Source organism: Callithrix jacchus, chromosome 10 (genome assembly GCF_049354715.1).
Source record: "Callithrix jacchus isolate 240 chromosome 10, calJac240_pri, whole genome shotgun sequence".
Classification (NCBI taxonomy): domain Eukaryota; kingdom Metazoa; phylum Chordata; class Mammalia; order Primates; family Cebidae; genus Callithrix; species Callithrix jacchus.
The window spans coordinates 4897779-4915659 of record NC_133511.1 but is presented as its reverse complement, the minus strand read 5'-3'; the positions used below and the strand labels follow the sequence as shown (position 1 = coordinate 4915659).

The 17881-nt window shown below is 38.2% G+C and overlaps 1 long non-coding RNA gene across 1 annotated transcript in view; it reads right to left on the bottom strand.

Moving 5' to 3' along the window:
* Positions 1–17881, bottom strand: part of LOC144578026 (uncharacterized) — a 145622-nt gene that overhangs the window by 26908 nt on the left and 100833 nt on the right. The window lies entirely within an intron of this gene.

Sequence of the window (17881 nt, the reverse complement as noted above, 5' to 3'; positions counted from 1 at the left end):
TAAAATTTTTCTTCATATTTTTAGTTGCTGCCCTAATGGAATAGGTTCATTTCTCTGTTCTGACATATGAATAACTCTTATAACTGTCAAACTGTAAATGTTATTTAACTCTCCATGTTTTACTTCGAATGAAATCAAAATTATGGTGTTCTGAAGACTAGCGATATGAACTGGTCAACTATAGACGTCATCTGTAGCATCCAGGATATTTCAGTTTCTTTATTCCTGTCTTTTAATGTCAAAAACCACATACTGTCAATACTTAAGATCGTGGTTTCTGTGAATTGTATAGGTGGCTGATAGATATTTGTTTTGAGGACTAAACTCTGATTTTTTTATCTTGCCCAAATTCCTATCTAAATAAAGGGTCTGAAGTTATACCCTACAAACCACAAATTCTCATCAAGTGGATTTTCTTACACTCGAATATTGTGACTTACTTTTGAATCTTACTCTGATATAACATGTGACAAAGAGTAAAGTCAAAATATTTTACCCCAAAATATGTTTATTTGCCACATTTTGAAGTGGCCCTGTGAAGCTGTTCTTTGTGGTTGAAAATTTGCATCTGCAAAGAATCTCCATTAACATAGATAGATGGATTTTTCCCAGGCCCTCCCAATTCTGAGGAAATTAACTACGAGTCTGGCAACTTTTAAAGGTCCAAATAGGAAACATTTGTCGTCTATTGTCTATAAAACCAGCCATTATAAGACTTCCCATAATTTTTTATCTTAACCTGAACATTTTCTTTCTATCAGTCCTAGGTCTTTAGACAATCCCAACCAACTGTCAACCGGAAAACTTTAAAATTTACCTATAGCCTGGAAGCCACTCAGTTTGAGATGTGCCAACTTTCTGGACCAAGCAATTGCATTTCTTAAATGTATTTGATTGAGGTCTCATTATTTCCTAAAATGTATAAAACCAAGCTGCACCCCAACCACCCAACCACCTCAGGCACATGTTCTCAGGACCTCCTCTGTCATGGGACATGGTCATTCATACTTGGTTCACAATAAATCTGTTGAAATATTTTATAGAGTTTGACACTTTTTCTCTTTGTGTTGACAGTTCAATACTAAAACTTAAGTCTTTGATGCTTGGATGTTGTTAGAATTTGAGGGTTAGAAACTATAAGAATTTTTGAAAAGATTGTGACTGGGAAGTATGTGTGGATGAGCATGTGAATTAATGGCAGAGCAAACACAGTAATAAATAGGGACTACAAGTTATGAGGAGAATGTGGTTCCCTTGCTGGTAGTAGTAAGAAGCCATGAAAGGAAAATAAATCTTGGGGCCCCCAAATCACTAAGTTAAAGGAAAATGTTAAGCTGGGAACTGCTTAGGGCCAACCTGCCTCCCATTCTATTCTGTCACCCCTCTTCTCACTGAAATACATTCATTTCGATTGCCTCTTTTGGGAAAGCTAATCAAAAACTCAAGACTTTTTGTCTTTCACCTGTTACAAGGGAGCCCCTTCCCCACTTGGAGTTTTCCTGCCTTTGCTTCATGTTATCCTGCCTTTTCAGGCTGAACTAACGTATTTCCTACATATCTTCATTGATGTCTCATGTTTCCCTAAAATGTATAAAAGAAAGCTGTGCCCCAACCACCTTGGGCACATGTCATCAGGATTTCCTGAGTCTATGTCATGGGCACGCATCCTCAACCTTGACAGATAAACTTTGTAAATTATCTGAAACCTGTTTCAAATTTTCAGGGTTCAAATTTTGGTAACCATGTGGGGATTCTGAGTGGAAATGCCCTGACCTCTGACAAATCTCTTATCTGTGCTTGGTACCAGCATGACCTAACTTTATGGCACAAGCAACTGGACAATTTGCTGAGGTCTGACAGCACCCCCACCAGAGAGTTCCTGATCTCCCCAAATTTGGTTGGGACCTAATGTTTATTTTGCTGTACAACTCCCCCAACATTTTTTTTTGTTTTGTTTTGTTTTACTGGCTTTCAACAAAGAATGTAAATCTTTCTGCTTCCATGATGATGGAAGGCAGGTAACTCCTTTATGGAGTTTGAGCTTACTTCCAAAGGATAAGTTTTTGTTGTTTTTTCCTGCTTCTAGAATTATGGAGAGAGCAGTCTATTTTGCCTGAGATGCATTCTTAGGTAAAAAGCTGGTTTGGGATTCTGTCTTGTAAATGCTTTTTAAACAACTAAAGTTGACATTAACAACCAGCTGATGTGAATTTCTGCTTACATTTAGAGCACTCAGAAAGCATATAATTTGCATGATAATTGTTAGATTTGCTTAACTGCTTTTATTGTTTATTTCTGTCTTGTTGGGGTTTTGTTGTATTTCCATTCTTTTTTTTATGGGATTTGACCAACTTCAAACCTTCTAGCTAATGAGTATGGAATCTTCCACTCCAAAGAAATAAGAGAAGCATTTTGTCATAGTTGAAATATGGTAATGAGATTTAAAAAGATTTTTTTTTTAAGGACCTCAATGGTTAAACGTGAGTTTAATTAAAAGGCTAACATGCAGGATGTGTGTGGGTATGTGTGCATGTGTGAATGTTTGTATTAAAAAGGCCTACCTGTTTTTGTTTCTGTTTCTGTTTTTGATTGTTTGTTATTCTAAGATCTTACCTTTTTTATGCAAAAGTGTTTTTTTCTGTCTTCTCAGTTTACTGAATTCTGTTTTCACCAGAGTTTTGACTAACATAGTTTTTGCAACAGAGGCTACTCTGTTTTAAAAGTTTTTAAAAGAAGCATGCAGTGTAGACACTCAGAAATGGCTTTGTTTAAAAAAAATGAGGGCACTGTAAAAACATCTCCCTGTATTACCAAAAGGCTTTTATATTTTGCTATTTAATTTTCAACTGAATTGTTTCCTTTCATATGTAAATTTAAGGCTATTTAGCTAATAACTGCATAGGTTTGTAAAACAGGTTATCAAAATCTAAAACTCTATGACAGGAAAAAAAGGAAGTCTTCATAAATGGATAAAATATACTTCTGTCAGCATGCCTAATATGTCAATGTATGTATGTGTTGTGTACACGTCTCACTACTGAAAATATATAATTAATTGGATTAAAGAAAAATAAAATCATTTAAATTAAATATGTTATCAGGACAAAAGGAAAGAATAGTCAAATGGTTTTTCAAGTTTATGTAACTTAAGTAAAATCTTTAATAAATAAGCTAGCTTTAAAATTATTGGTAAAGTAATATTAGTTTTGACTTTAAGAATGGCCAGCATATATTTTGGTTTGTATTTATTAATCAGTAAATTTCATATGTCTCCCTGCCAAATACTAGAATGTATAAAAAATGGGCATACGGGTTACAAAACTATAAACTAAGTCCAAAACTTTTAATAAGTAAGACATTAATATTGGTTTAATAAAAATAGTTGTATATTAAATTTAGTAATATTACCATAACTTCTAATCTTGTGGCTTCAGGCAGTCTTGTCCACAGGCAGTTAAAAGATTTGTTTTGTAAAAAGCTTGGAGGTTAGAAGCAAGATGGAGTTGGTTAGGTTATATCTTTTTCACTACCTCAGTTATATTTTTGCAAATGGTGGTTCCATAACTATAAATTATGACTATTGCCATTTTCATAAATAGTCTTGGTAAACAATTAAAATAAAATAATTAGGTAAATGTAATAAGATAAATACTTGTAGGCAAACTTTTCTTAATTAAGAATATAAAGTTATATTAAATCAAATAATAGATATTTCATTATTAGGGTATTTTCCAGTAAATATATATTGTAGGAAAACCAAGTATGTTCTTTCTAAAAAAAAAAAAGTTGAACAAGTTCTGTCTGATTCAAAGCTTATATAGGGGTTATGTATAAAACAAGGTAAAAGGAACCAACAAATAAAAAGAGGCATAAAGAAAGTTAAAAAATAAAGAGTGTTTTTTTCTGGTAAGAAAGCTTAAAGGGTAACAATTTTATATGAGAATCTTATATTATTAAATTTAGCCCTAAAATAAAATGACTGGATGTTTAAGAAGAAGAGACACTCAGGACAAACTAGAAAGTACAAGTATAATATGAATGGTCAGTGTAAGCCACAATAAGAGGATTTATAAGAAAAAAACAAAAATGTTAATATAAACAAGGTATCAAATTATTATCAAGTTTTGGTTTTCTTTGAAAAAAAAACTGAGATTATTTTCTTTTTCGTTAAGGTTGTTACGTCCATGTATTTTGACATAAAGTATTTGTGACATTGAGAGATTGAGCTTTGACTCTGGGTCTAAAAAGGATGCCAAGTCATATAAAATCTGAAACACTGAAAACAATTGGAGCCTTACCTTCAGGCCATAAGGTGAGGCCAATAAAAGATGCCCATATAAATAAACTGCATTCTTGAGACACAGGGCCAGAAATTAAAGCCATTCAACTCCTCAGGGCCCAAGGACTCACAGAAAAGGTGGATGCATGATTATAAGGGATGCTTTTGAAAGACGAAATAAATTCAGTTTCTCTATAACTTAATCATTAATGTCAAAGACACACTAATGCAAGACGAGCATATGAACCCCTGTGTCAGATTAACAAAGTTTTCTTGAAGCATTAACCTACTCCTTAATTAAGGTTATAAAGGTAGGGATGTTATCCAGGAAAACTTCCCTAACCTAGCAAGGCAGGCCAATATTCAAGTTCAGAAAATACAGAGAACACCACATAGATATTTCTCAAGAAGAGCAACCCCAAGGCACATAATCGTCAGATTTACCAGGGTTGAAATGAAGGAGAAAATGCTAAGGGCAGCCAGAGAGAAAGGTCAGGTTACCCACAAAGGGAAGCCTATCAGACTCACAGCAGATCTCTCAGCAGAAACCCTACAAGACAGAAGAGAATGGGGGCCAATATTCAACCTCCTTAAAGAAAAGAACTTTCAACCCAGAATTGCATATCCAGCCAAACTAAGCATCATAAGTGAAGGAAAAATAAAATCCTTTGCGAACAAGCAAGTACTCAGAGATTTAATCACTACCAGCCCTGTTTTACAAGAGCTCCTGAAAGAGGCACTACACATAGAAAGGAACAACCAGTACCAGCCACTCCAAAAACATACCAAATGGTAAAGAGCATCAACAAAATGAAGAATCTGCATCAACTACCGGGCAAAACAGCCAGCTAGTATCAAAACAGCAGTAACAAATTCACACATAACAATTTATTAATCCTAAATGTAAATGGACTAAATGCCCCAATCAAAAGACACAGACGGGCAAACTGGATAGAAAGCCAAAACCCATCGGTATGCTGTATCCAGGAAACCCATGTCACATGCAAGGACACACAAAGGCCCAAAATAAAGGGCTGGAGGATAATTTACCAAGCAAATGTAGAGCAAAAAAAAAAGCAGGAGTTGCAATTCTCATCTCTGATAAAACAGACTTTAAAGCAACAAAGATCAAAAGAGCCAAAGAAGGACATTACATAATGGTAAAAGGATCGATACAACGAGAAGAGCTAACGATCCTAAACATATACACACCAAATACAGGAGCATCCAGATACATAAGGCAAATTCTTAATGACTTACAAAGAGACTTAGACTCCCACACAATAATAGTGGGAGACTTTAACATTCCACTGTCAATATTAGACAGATCAACCAGACAGAAAATTAACAAGGATATCCAGGACTTGAACTCAGACCTGGAACAAGCAAATCTGATAGACATTTACAGAACTCTCCACCCCAAATCCACAGAATATACATTCTTCTCAGCACCACATAATACCTATTCTAAAATTGACCACATAATCAGAAGTAAATCACTCCTCAGCAAATGCAAAAGAACAGAAATCATAACAAACAGTCTTTCAGACCACAATGCAATCAAATTAGAACTCAGAATTCAGAAACTAACTCAGAACCACACAGCTTCATGGAAACTCAACAACTGGCTCTTGAATTTTGACTGGATAAAGAATGAAATAAAGGCAGAAATAAAGATGTTCTTTGAAACCAACGAGAACGAAGACACAACATACCAGAATCTCTGAGACACATTTAAAGCAGTCTCTAGAGGAAAATATATAGCAATAAGTGCCCACATGAGAAGAAAGGAGAGATCCAAAATTGACACCCTATCATCAAAATTGAAAGAGCTAGAGGAGCAAGATCAAAAAATCTCAAAACCTAGCAGAAGACAAGAAATAACTAAGATCAGAGCAGAACTGAAGGAGATAGAGACACAAAAAAAAAAAAACCCTTCAAAAAATCAATAAATCCAGGAGCTGGTTTTTTGAAAAGATCAACAAAATAGACAGACCACTAGCCAGATTAATTAAAAAGAATAGAGAGAATAACCAAATACACACAATAAAAAACGATGGAGGGGATATCACCACAGATTCCACAGAAATTCAAACCATCATCAGTGATTAATACAAACAACTCTATGCACATAAACTAGTAAACCTAGAAGAAATGGATAAATTCCTGGACACTTACCTCCTCCCAAGCCTAAATGAGGAAGAAGTCGAAACCCTGAATAGACCAATAACAAGATCTGAAGTTGAGGCAGCAAGGAAGAGCCTACCACACAAAAAAAGCCCAGGTCCAGATGGGTTCACGGCCAAATTCTACCAGACACACAAAGAGGAGCTGGTACCATTCCTTCTGAAACAATTTCAAATAATCCAAAAAGAGGAGGGAATCCTTCCCAAATCATTTTATGATACCAACATCATCCTGATACCAAAACCCGGCAGAGACTCAACATGAAAAGAAAACTTCAGGCCAATACCCATGATGATCACAGATGCAAAAATCTTCAATAAAATACTGGCAAGCCGATTGCAACAGCAAATCAAAAAACTTATTCACCATGATCAAGTAGGATTCATCCCGGGGATGCAAGGCTGGTTCAACATACGCAAGTCTACAAATGTAATTCACCACATAAACAGACCAAAGACAAAAACCCCATGATTATTCAATTGATGCAGAGAAGGCCTTTGACAAAATTCAACAGCCCTTTATGCTAAAAACCCTCAATAAACTAGGCATTGATGGAACGTATCTCAAAATAATTAAAACTATGACAAACCAACAGCCAATAACATACTGAATGGGCAAAACTGGGAGCATTCCCTTTGAAATCTGGCACTAGACAAGGATGCCCTCTCTCACCACTCCTATTTAATATAGTATTGGAAGTTCTAGCCAGAGCAATCAGGCAAGAAAAAAAAAAAGGGTAAATAAAGGATATTCAAATAGGAAAGGAGGAAGCCAAATTGTCTCTATTTGCAGATGACATGATTGCATATCTAGAAGACCCCATCATCTCAGCCCAAAATCTTCTGAAACTAATAAGCAACTTTAGCAAAGTCTCAGGATACAAAATCAATGTGCAAAAATCACAAGCATTCCTATACACCAATAACAGACTTAAAAAGAGCCAAATCAAGAATGAACTGCCATTCATAATTGCTACAAAGAGAATAAAATACCTAGGAACACAACTAACAAGGAATGTAAAAGACCTCTTCAAGGAGAACTCTAAACCACTGCTCAATGAAATAAGAGCAGGCACAAACACATGGAGAAACATTCCATGTTCATAATTACCAAGAATCAATATTGTGAAAATGGCCATACTACCCAAAGTAATTTACAGATTCAATGCTATCCCCATCAAGCTACCAATGACCTTCACAGAACTGGAAAAAAACCACCTTAAAGTTCATATGGAATCAAAAGAGAGCCCACATAGCCAAGTCAATTCTAAGCAAAAAGAACACAGTAGGAGGCATCACACTACTGGACTTCAAACTATATCACAAGGCTACAGTAATCAAAACAGCATGGTACTGCTACCAAAACAGAGATATAGACCAATGGAACAGAACAGAGGCCTCGGAGGCAACACAACATATCTCCAACCATCCAATCTTTGACAAACCTGACAAAAACAAGCAATGGAGAAAGGATTCCCTGTTTTATTAATGGTGTTGGGAAAACTGGCTAGCCATGTGCAGAAAGCAGAAACTGAACCCCTTCCTGACAACTTAAACTAAAATTAACTCCAGATGGATTAAGGACTTAAACATAAGACCTAACACCATAAAAACCCTAGAAGAAAACCTAGGCAAAACCATTCAGGATATAGGCGTAGGCAAGGACTCCATGACTAAAACATCAAAAGCATTGGCAGCAAAAGCCAAAATATACAAATGGGACCTAATTAAACTCCAGAGCTTCTGCAAAGCAAAAGAAACAATCATTAGAGTGAACTGGTAATCAACAGAATGAGAAAAATTTTTTGCAATCTACCCATCTGACAAGGGCTAATATCCAGAATCTACAAAGAACTAAAACAGTTTTACAAGAAAAAAACAAACAAACCCATCCAAAAGTGGGTGACGGATATGAACACTTTTTAAAAGAAGACATATATGAGGCCAACAAACTTATGAAAAAATGTTCATAATCACTGATTATTAGAGAAATGCAAATCAAAACCACATTGAGATACCATCTCACGCCAGTTAGAATGGTGATAATTAAAAAATCTGGAGACAACAGATGCTGGAGAGGATGTGGAGAAACAGGAACACTTTTACACTGTTGGTGGGAGTGTAAACCCGTTCAACCATTGTGGAAGACAGTGTGGTGACTCCTCAAGGACCTAGAAATAGAAATTCCATTTGACCCAGCAATCCCATTACTGGGTATATACACAAAGGATTATAAATGGTTCTATTATAAAGACACATGCACATGTATGTTCATTGCTGCACTGTTTACAATAGCAAAGACTTGGAACCAACCCAAATGCCCATTGATGATAGACTGGACATGGAAAATGTGGCACCTATACACCATGGAATACTATGTAGCCATAAAAAATGAAGTGTTTGTGTCCGTTGTGGGGACATCGATGAATCTGGAGACCATCATTCTCAGCAAACTGACACAAGAACAGAAAATCAAACACTTCATGTTCTCACTCATAAGCAGGTGTTGAAAAATGAGAATACAGGGACACAGGGAGGAGAGCATCAAACTGGATTCTGTTTTGGGGGGCAAGAAAGGGACAGCAGGGGGGTGGGGAGGTCGGGGAGGGATAACATGACGAGAAATTCCAGATGTTGTTGGTGGTGGGATGGAGGCAGCAAACCACATTGCCACATGTGTACCTATGCAACAATCCTGCATGATCTGCACATGTACCCCAGAACCTAAAGTACAATAAAACAAAACAAAGAAAAAAAATGAGAAAGTGAGTAAAAATTTTGTAAGAAAAAAAAGAATATAAGTTGTGCTACTATAATGACAAATGAACCTTTACTTTCCCTGCAGCACTATTTACAATAGGAAAGATGCAAAATCAATATAAGTGCCCAGCAGCAGTAGGCTGGATGAAGAAAATGTGGTACATATACACCATGGAATATTACATAGCCATTGAAAAAGAATAAGATCATGTCCTGTGCAGCAACATGGATGGAGCTGGAGTTAATTATCCTACAAGAACTAATGCAGGAACAGAAAACCAAATACATTATGTTCTCATAAGTAGGAGCTAAACATTAAGTACACATGGACATGAAGAAGGGGAAAATAGACACTGTGGCCTATATGAGGGTGGAGGGTGGGAGGAGGGTAAAGATGAAAAACTGCCTGTTGGATACCATGCTTATTACTTGGGTGATAAAATAATTTGTACACCAAACCCCTGTGACATACAATTTACCTATATAACAAACTTGCGCATGTATCCATGAATCTAATATAAATGTTCAAAAACTTCAAAAAAAAAAAAAAAGAAACTGTGGTACATATACACAATGGAATACTATGCAAGCACAAAAAATGACGAGATCATGCCCTTTGCAGAGACATGAATGAAGTTGGTAGCAATTATCCTCAGAAAACTAGCACAGAAACAGAAAACCAAGCATAGCATGTTCTCACTTTTAAGTGGGAGCTGAACAATGAGAATACATGGACACATGGGAGAGAACAACACACACTAGGGCCTAACAAGGGGGTTTGAAAGGAGGGAGAACATTTTGGTAGGGAAAAATAGCTAATGGGTGCTGGGCTTAATACCTAGGTGATAGGTTGATCTATGCAGCAAACCAGCATGGCACATGTTTACCTATGTAACAAACCTGCACATCCTGCATATTTATCCCACCAGAACTTAAAATTTATGCCTAATAAATTCATACATAAAATTATCCGAAATTTAAAGAAACTGAATCTAGCAAAGTAAAAAAACAATTATACACAATGACCAAATGATATATTTTGGATGTTTTATTAATAGCCATTCTGTCTGGTGTGAGAGGGTGTCTTATTGTTGTTTTGGTTTGTTTTTCTCTGATGATTAGTGATGTTGAACATATTTTCATATATTTTTTGCTACGTGTATGTCTTCTTTTGAGAAATGTCTGTTCATGTTTTTTGTCCACTTTTTAATAGGGTTATTTATTTTTTCCTGCTGAGTTGTTTTAGCTACTAACATATTCAGAATGTTGGACCTTTGCTGGATACATTGTTTGTACGTATGTTCTGTCAGTCTGTAGGTTATCTACTTGCTCTGTTGATAGTATCTTTTGCTGTGCATAAACTCTTTAGTTCAATTAGGCCCTACTTGCCAATTTTGTCTGTGCTGCAATTACATTTGAGGAATTACTCATAAATTATTTCCCAAGGTTGGTGTCCAGAAAGTTTTTTGTAATTATTATTATACTTTAAGTTCTCGGGTACATGTGCAAGTCATGCAGGATTGTTACATAGGTATACAGATGCCATGGTAGTTTGCTGCATCCATCACCCCATCATCTCTTTTAGGTATTTCTCCTAATGTTATCCTCCCCAATCCTCCCATCCCCTGCTATCCCACCACTAGCCCCCAACACCCCCAGCAGGCCCCAGTGTGGGATATTTCCTTCCCTGTGTCGATGTGTTCTCATTGTTCAACACCCAGTTATGAGTGAGAACATATGGTGTTTGGTTTTCTGTTCCTGTGTTAGTTTGCTGAGAATGATGATTTCTAGCTTCATCCATGTCCCTGTAAGGTATATGAACTCATCTTTTTTATGGCTGCATAGTATTCCATGGTGTATATGTGCCACATTTTATTCCATGGTGTATATGTGCCACATTTTCTTTATCCAGTCTATCATTGATGGCCATTTGGGTTGGTTCCCAGTCTTTGCTATTGTAAACAGTGCTGCAATGAACATACATGTGCATGTGTCTTTATAATAGGACAATTTATAATCCTTTGGGTGTATACTATTCTATTTCTAGACCCTTGAGGAATCACCACACTGTCTTCCACAATGGTTAAGCTAATTTAGACTTTTTTAGATTTTCTTTTGGTTATGGTTTGTGTCTCATGGTTTGAGTCTTAGATTTAAATATTCAATCCATCTTGAGTTAATTTTTGAATATGGTGAGAATTAGTGGTCAAGTTTAATTCTTCTGCATATGATTAGCCAGCTGTTTCTGTGCCATTTATTGAATAGGGATTCCGTTCCCCATTGCTTATATTAGTCCATTTTGTCCAAGAACAGATGGCACACAGCTGTATTTATGTTTTTCCTTTGTCTACTGGTCTATGTGTCTGTTTTTGTACCAATACCAAGCTTTTTTTGTTACTGTAGCCTTACACTACAGTTTGAAGTCAGGTAATGTGGTGCCTCCAGCTTTGTTTTTGTTGCTTATAATGGCTTTGGCTATTCAGGCTCTTTGCTGTTTCCATATGAATTTTAGAAATTTTTTTTTATTCTGTGAAAAATAACATTGATCATTTGATAGAAATAGCATTGAATCTGTGGATTGCCTTGGGCAGTATGAACATTTTAATGGTATTGATTCTTTCACTCCGTGAGCATAGAATGTTTTTCCATTGATCTGTGTCATATCTGACTTCAGTGTTTTGTAGTTAGTTCTCCTTGTAGAGATCTTTTAGATGTATTCCTAGGTATTTTCTTTTTATTTTTTGGCTATTGCAGATAAGGTGAGTTCTTGATTTGGCTCTCAGCCCCAATGTTTTTGGTGTACAAAAATGCCACTAAATTTTTTACATTGGAGGATAGTTTGACTTCTTCTTCTCCTATCTGGATGCCTTTTATTTCCTCCTGTTGCCTGATCAGTCTGGCTAGACTTCCAGGACTATGTGAAATAACTGTGTTGAGAGAGGGCATTCTTATCTTGTGCTGGTTTTCAAAGGGAATGCTTCCAGATATTTGGCTAAGAGTTTTTCATAGGTGACTCCTATTATTTTGGGGTCTGTTCCCTTTGTTGCCTAATATGTTGAGGGTTTTTATCATAAAAGAATGTTGGATTTTATCAACAGCTTTTTCTGTGTCTGATTTTTGTTTTAATTCCTGCTTATGTGATGAATCACATTTATTGTCTTGTGTATGTTGAATCAATCATGCATTCTGGGAATGAAGTGCATTGGATTGTGGTGAATTTACTTTTTGATGTGCAGCTGTATTCAGTTTGCTACTATTTTGTTAAACAAAATCTAAAACTTTTTGAATGTTGACATGATATTCAAAGGAAATGCTTATTGAAGTATCTCATATTTTAGATTTTGGGATTAGGATTGCTCAACTAGTAATTATAATGTAGATATTCCAAAATTCAGAAAGATCTGAAATCCAAAACATTTTGCGTCCCTAGCATTTTGGAAAACAGATACTCTACCCACAGTATAATAAATAGGGAATACTGAGGGAAACTTTCCTTCTGGTCAGTGTAGAAAACATTGCTCTTCTCTGAGTTTGTTGCTTAAAGCACTGTTTTTGAGGCTCAGTGGATCCTGATTTCTGAGGTGGTAATAAGATTGAAAATGCTAATTTTTAAGTGTTTCTCTCTCATTTCAACAAGGGGATATTTAGAAACATCATGGGCTTCTTCCTTTTCAGAATGTGTACAGCCCATTGGTGGCATGACACTGTAACTTCCATAGCTTTTAGTGGAACTTTTTAAAATGTTTGCTTTATTTCTTTTTCCAACAAGAAGCCAGGAGTTGTCTCATTATGCATCTATTCTTGGAGTCATGTATGTTGAAAAAGGTACAGTTCCTTAAGCATTTCATTAAGTCTGATAAGTAAATAAAAGAATATCCTGTTGTTGTTGTTTTTTTACCACACTGGAATAAAAAAACAGAAGATGATTCTTAGAGCAGGTAATGGATTTAGAGTCTCTAGACTTCATTCATAAGATCTGAACTGGCTGATACCTCCATTTTTTTTCCTTAAAAGACCATTTTCGGGGCTTTTTGCTTTAGAAATACAGATATAAATTATAGTAAGTATGCAACTTTGAAGAATTTAGAACTTAGCAGGAGAGGTGGGAAGAATAAAGACAGTTACGATAGTGAACGCATAATATTAGAAAGGACTTTTTTTTCCAAATCCCAGAGTTTACCATTGACAAATCCAGGAAGAGAATCTGCATATTTCTACCCTTTGCTAACAGTGTTGAGAAATACAAAGTAATTTTCAATTCAACTCTATATCCCTAATACTTCACAGTCTCCTTGAGAATGTATGACAGTCAACAAACAAAGAAGTAATAGCAGACAGAGCATGAGACTGAATAAGCAGCACTACAGTACACTGAATGCAAAATTATGCACCTGCATTGGGCAGGTGAAAATAGTGTGGGGTTAAATTAGTCACTCAGTGATGTGAAGATTTTGAAGAACTGGAAGAAATACAAATTCAGTTTCAATAATGAGACTTTTCTAACCCTAAACTCATCAACAGGGAAGGTGAATTTCTGATCCCTTGAAAGTCTTCAATGTTGAACATCATCCTGCCATTTTGTTTTGTTTTATTTTTTTAAGTTCTGGAAGATAGGAGGTGCAGGTTTGTTACACAGGTAAACGTGTGCCATAGTGGTTTGCTGCACAGATCAACCCATCACCTAGTTCTTAAGCCAAAGTGCATTAGCTCTTTTCCTTAATGTTGTCCCCCACCCCTCATCCTCCTCTCTGGTCCTGGCATGTGTTGTTCCCTTCCCTGTGTCCATGTGTTCTCATCGTTCAGCTCCCATTTATAATAACATGCAGTATTTGGTTTTCTGTTGCCGCATTAGTCTGCTGAGGATAATGGCTTCCAGCTTCATTCTTATCCCTGCAAAAGACATGATCTCATTCTTTTTTATGGCTGAATGGTATTCCATGGTATATATGTACCACATTTTCTTCATTCAGCCTATCATTGATGGGCATTTGGGTTGATTTCATCCTGTGCTATTGTGAATAGTGCTGTAATGAACATATGCATGCATGTATCTTTATAATAGAATGATTTATATTCCTTTGGGTATATACCCAGAAGTGGTATTTCTGTGTCAAATGGTGTTTCTGGTTCTAAATCTTTGATGAATCACCACACACTTTTCCACAATGGCTGAACTCATTTATATTCCCACCAACAATGTCTCTTGAATATAGCATGCTGGTAGGTCCTGTCTTTTTTACTCAGCTTGCTATTCTGTATGTTTTAATTGGGGCATTTAGCCCATTTACTTTTAAGGTTAATATTGTTATGTGTGAATTTGAAGTTGTCATCATGATATCAGCTGGTTAATTTTGCAGACTTGTTAATGTGGTTGCTTCACAGTGTCATTGGCTCACGTATTTTACTGTGTTTCTGTAGTGACTGGTAACAGATTTACCTTTCCATGCCTAGTGCTTCCCTCAGGACCTCTTGCGAGGCAAGCCTGGTGGTGACAAAATTCCTCAACATTTGCATGTCTGAAAAGAATTTTATTTCTCTTTTGCTTATGAAGCTTAATTTGGCCAGATATGAAATTCTGGGTTGGAAATTTTTTTTACTAAATGTTGAATTTTGGCCCCCAGTCTTTTCTGACTTGTAGGGTGTCACTGAGAAGTCTGCTGCTAGTCTGATGGGTCTCCCTTTGTAGGTAACCTAGCCTCTCTCCCTGGCTGCCCTTAACATTTTCTCCTTCATTTAAACCTTGGGATTGATCTTCTGGTGGAATACTTTCTGGGATTGCCTGAATTTCTGAATTTGAATGTTGACCTGACTTGCTAGGTTGGGGATATTCTCTTGGATGATATCCTGAAGGGTGTTTTCCAGCTTGGTTCCATTCTCTCCATCTTTTTCGGGTATTCCAATCAGTCATAGGTTCAGTCTGTTTATACAGTCCCATAGTTCTTGGAGGTTTTATTCATTCCTTTTTATTTTTTTTCCCCCCTCTAATCTTGTCTCCTTGCCTTATTTCAGCAAGATAGTCTTCAAGCTCTGATATTCTTTCTTGGGCCTAGTTGATTCAGCTATTGATACTTGTGTTTGTATCATGAAGCTCTCCTGCTGTGTTTATCAGCTCCATCAGGTTATTTGTGTTCCTCTCTAAACCAGTTATTCTAATTAACTGCTTCTGTAATCTTTGATCATGATACTTCACTTCTTTGCATTGCGTTAGAACATATCCTTTAGCTCAGCCAAGTTTGTTATTACCCACTTTCTGATGTGTGCTTCTTTTTTTTTTTTTTTTGAGACGGAGTTTCGCTCTTGTCACCCAGGCTGGAGTGCAATGGCGCGATCTCGGCTCACCGCAACCTCCGCCTCCTGGGTTCAGGCAATTCTCCTGCCTCAGCCTCCTGAGTAGCTGGGATTACAGGCACGCGCCACCATGCCCAGCTAATTTTTTGTATTTTTTTAGTAGAGACGGGGTTTCACCATGTTCACCAGGACAGTCTCGATCTCTTGACTTCATGATCCACCCTCCTCGGCCTCCCAAAGTGCTGGGATTACAGGCGTGAGCCACCGCGCCCGGCTCTCATGCCTACTTCTGTCACTTCATCCATCTTAGCTTTTGCCCTGTTCTGTGCCCTTGCTGGAGAAGTACTGAAATCATTTGAGGAGAAAAGGCCTTCCAGCTTTTGAAATTTTCAGCCGTTTTACACTGGCTTTTCATCATCTTTGTGGATGTGTCTACTTTTAATCTGTGAGGCTGCTGACCTTCGGATGGGTTTTGTGGGGTCTTTTTTGTTGATGCTGTTGTTGTTGCTTTCTGTTTGTCTTCTTTTAACAGTCAGGTCCCTCTTCTGCAGGTCTGCTGCGGTTTGCTGGGGTCCACTCCAGACACTGTTGGCCTGGATCTCACCAATGGAGGCTGCAGAACAGCAAAGACTGCTGCCAGCTCCTTCCTCTGGAAGCTTCATCCTAGAGGGGCATTGACCTGATGCTACCCAGAACTCCTCTGCGTGAAGTGTCTGGGTGTCTGGCAACCCTGTTGGAGGCATGGGATCAGGAGCCCACTTAAGGAAGCAGTCTGGCTATCCCTTAGCAGAGCTGGTGTACCATGCTGGGGGACTCCCCCTTGTCTGGATCGCTGGGACTCTTCAGAGCCAGCAGACAGGAGAGACTAAGCTGGCTGACCCTGAGACCACAGCCGCCCCGCCCCCGAGATGCTCTGTCCCAGGGAAATGAGAGTTCTGCCTGTAACCTTCTGGCTGGAGTTGCTGGAATTCCTTCCAGGATGCCTTCCTTGCCCAGTGAGGAGGGATGGGTCCAGGTCCCACCTAAAGAAGCAGTCAGGCCATGATCTGCCACTGCGGCTGTGCTACACTGTGGCAAGTGCAGCCCCATCCAAACTGCCCAGCCTCTGCAGCTCCAGGAGGGGAGAAGCACTGAGGAGAGCTACAGCAACGGCAGTTGCCCTCCCCTGGGGAACTCGGTCATCTTAGGCAGACTCCACGCCGCTGTGCTGGCTAATCAGGATTCTAATCCAGTGGATCTAAGCTTGTAGGCTTCTGTGAGAGGGACCCACTGAGTGAGGCCATTTTGCTCCCTGGCTTTAGCCTGCTTTCCATGGGAGTGGACGGTACTCTTGCCTCACTGGAGTTGCTGGAGTATGTAAAAACTGCAGCTCAGTGCCCGCCCCAACCCGCTGACCAGAGCAGCAGCCGAGGGTCTACCCAGTTTTGTGCTTGAGACTCAAGGCCCTGGTGGCATATGGTCACGAGGCCATCTCCTGACCCTGGATTGCAAAAATCCTGGGAAAACAACTACCCCCGTGCATAGCACAGTCCCTCACTGCCTCCCTTGCCTGAGGGAAGGAGGTGCCTTTGTCCCTTGTAGCTCCTGGGTGAACTGCCACCCAGCCCTGCTTTTCCTTGCTCTCTGTGAGTTGCACCAACTGCCTAGATAGTCTCAATGCGAGGATTTGGGTACCTCAGTTTGAAATGCAGTAACTCACCTTGGGTGTTTGTCTCGGGAGTTGCAGACCGGAGCTGTTTCTACTCGGCCATCATGGCTCCTCCCTCACCTTTTTCTTTCTCCTTTCATTAACTGTTCTTCTGGATATATCTCTTTTATACAATCACATGTTAATTCTCCACCAGCCTGAGACTACTTCTACAACCAGCTTTCATTCAGGGGATATCAAAAAGCAAAGGTAAACTTTCACCTCAGTAAAAATTAAATGTTGTAGCCATCTTTGGTAGTAAAAGGGAAGCACGCCAGGGGGTAGACAGAGGGTTTTTTCAGCATTATCTCCAATAAAAGGTTAAGAGCACAGGGAGACAGAGAGGGGAAGGCATCCTGAGGAGCCATTGACACAGTTTAAGCAGGAAATGTGAACTATTTGGTTAATTCTTATGAGGAAGTGAAAAACGACTTGTCAGATTGAACTCTTTCAGGATTTGTGTTTTTATGTGATCAGAGAAAGAAAAATTGTGAGATCAGGAACAGAGGAGACAGATGGATAGAAGAAGGTGCGGGGGGCACAGGAAAAAGGAAAAAAACAGGCTGAGGTTTCAACCCACAGGACAATGTTTTGCCAGTTTCATTTTTCCCCCAACACAGGAAGAAAGTAAAGTCCAGTACTTGGATGCCAATTTGCTGACGACAAGGCACTTCCTGACAA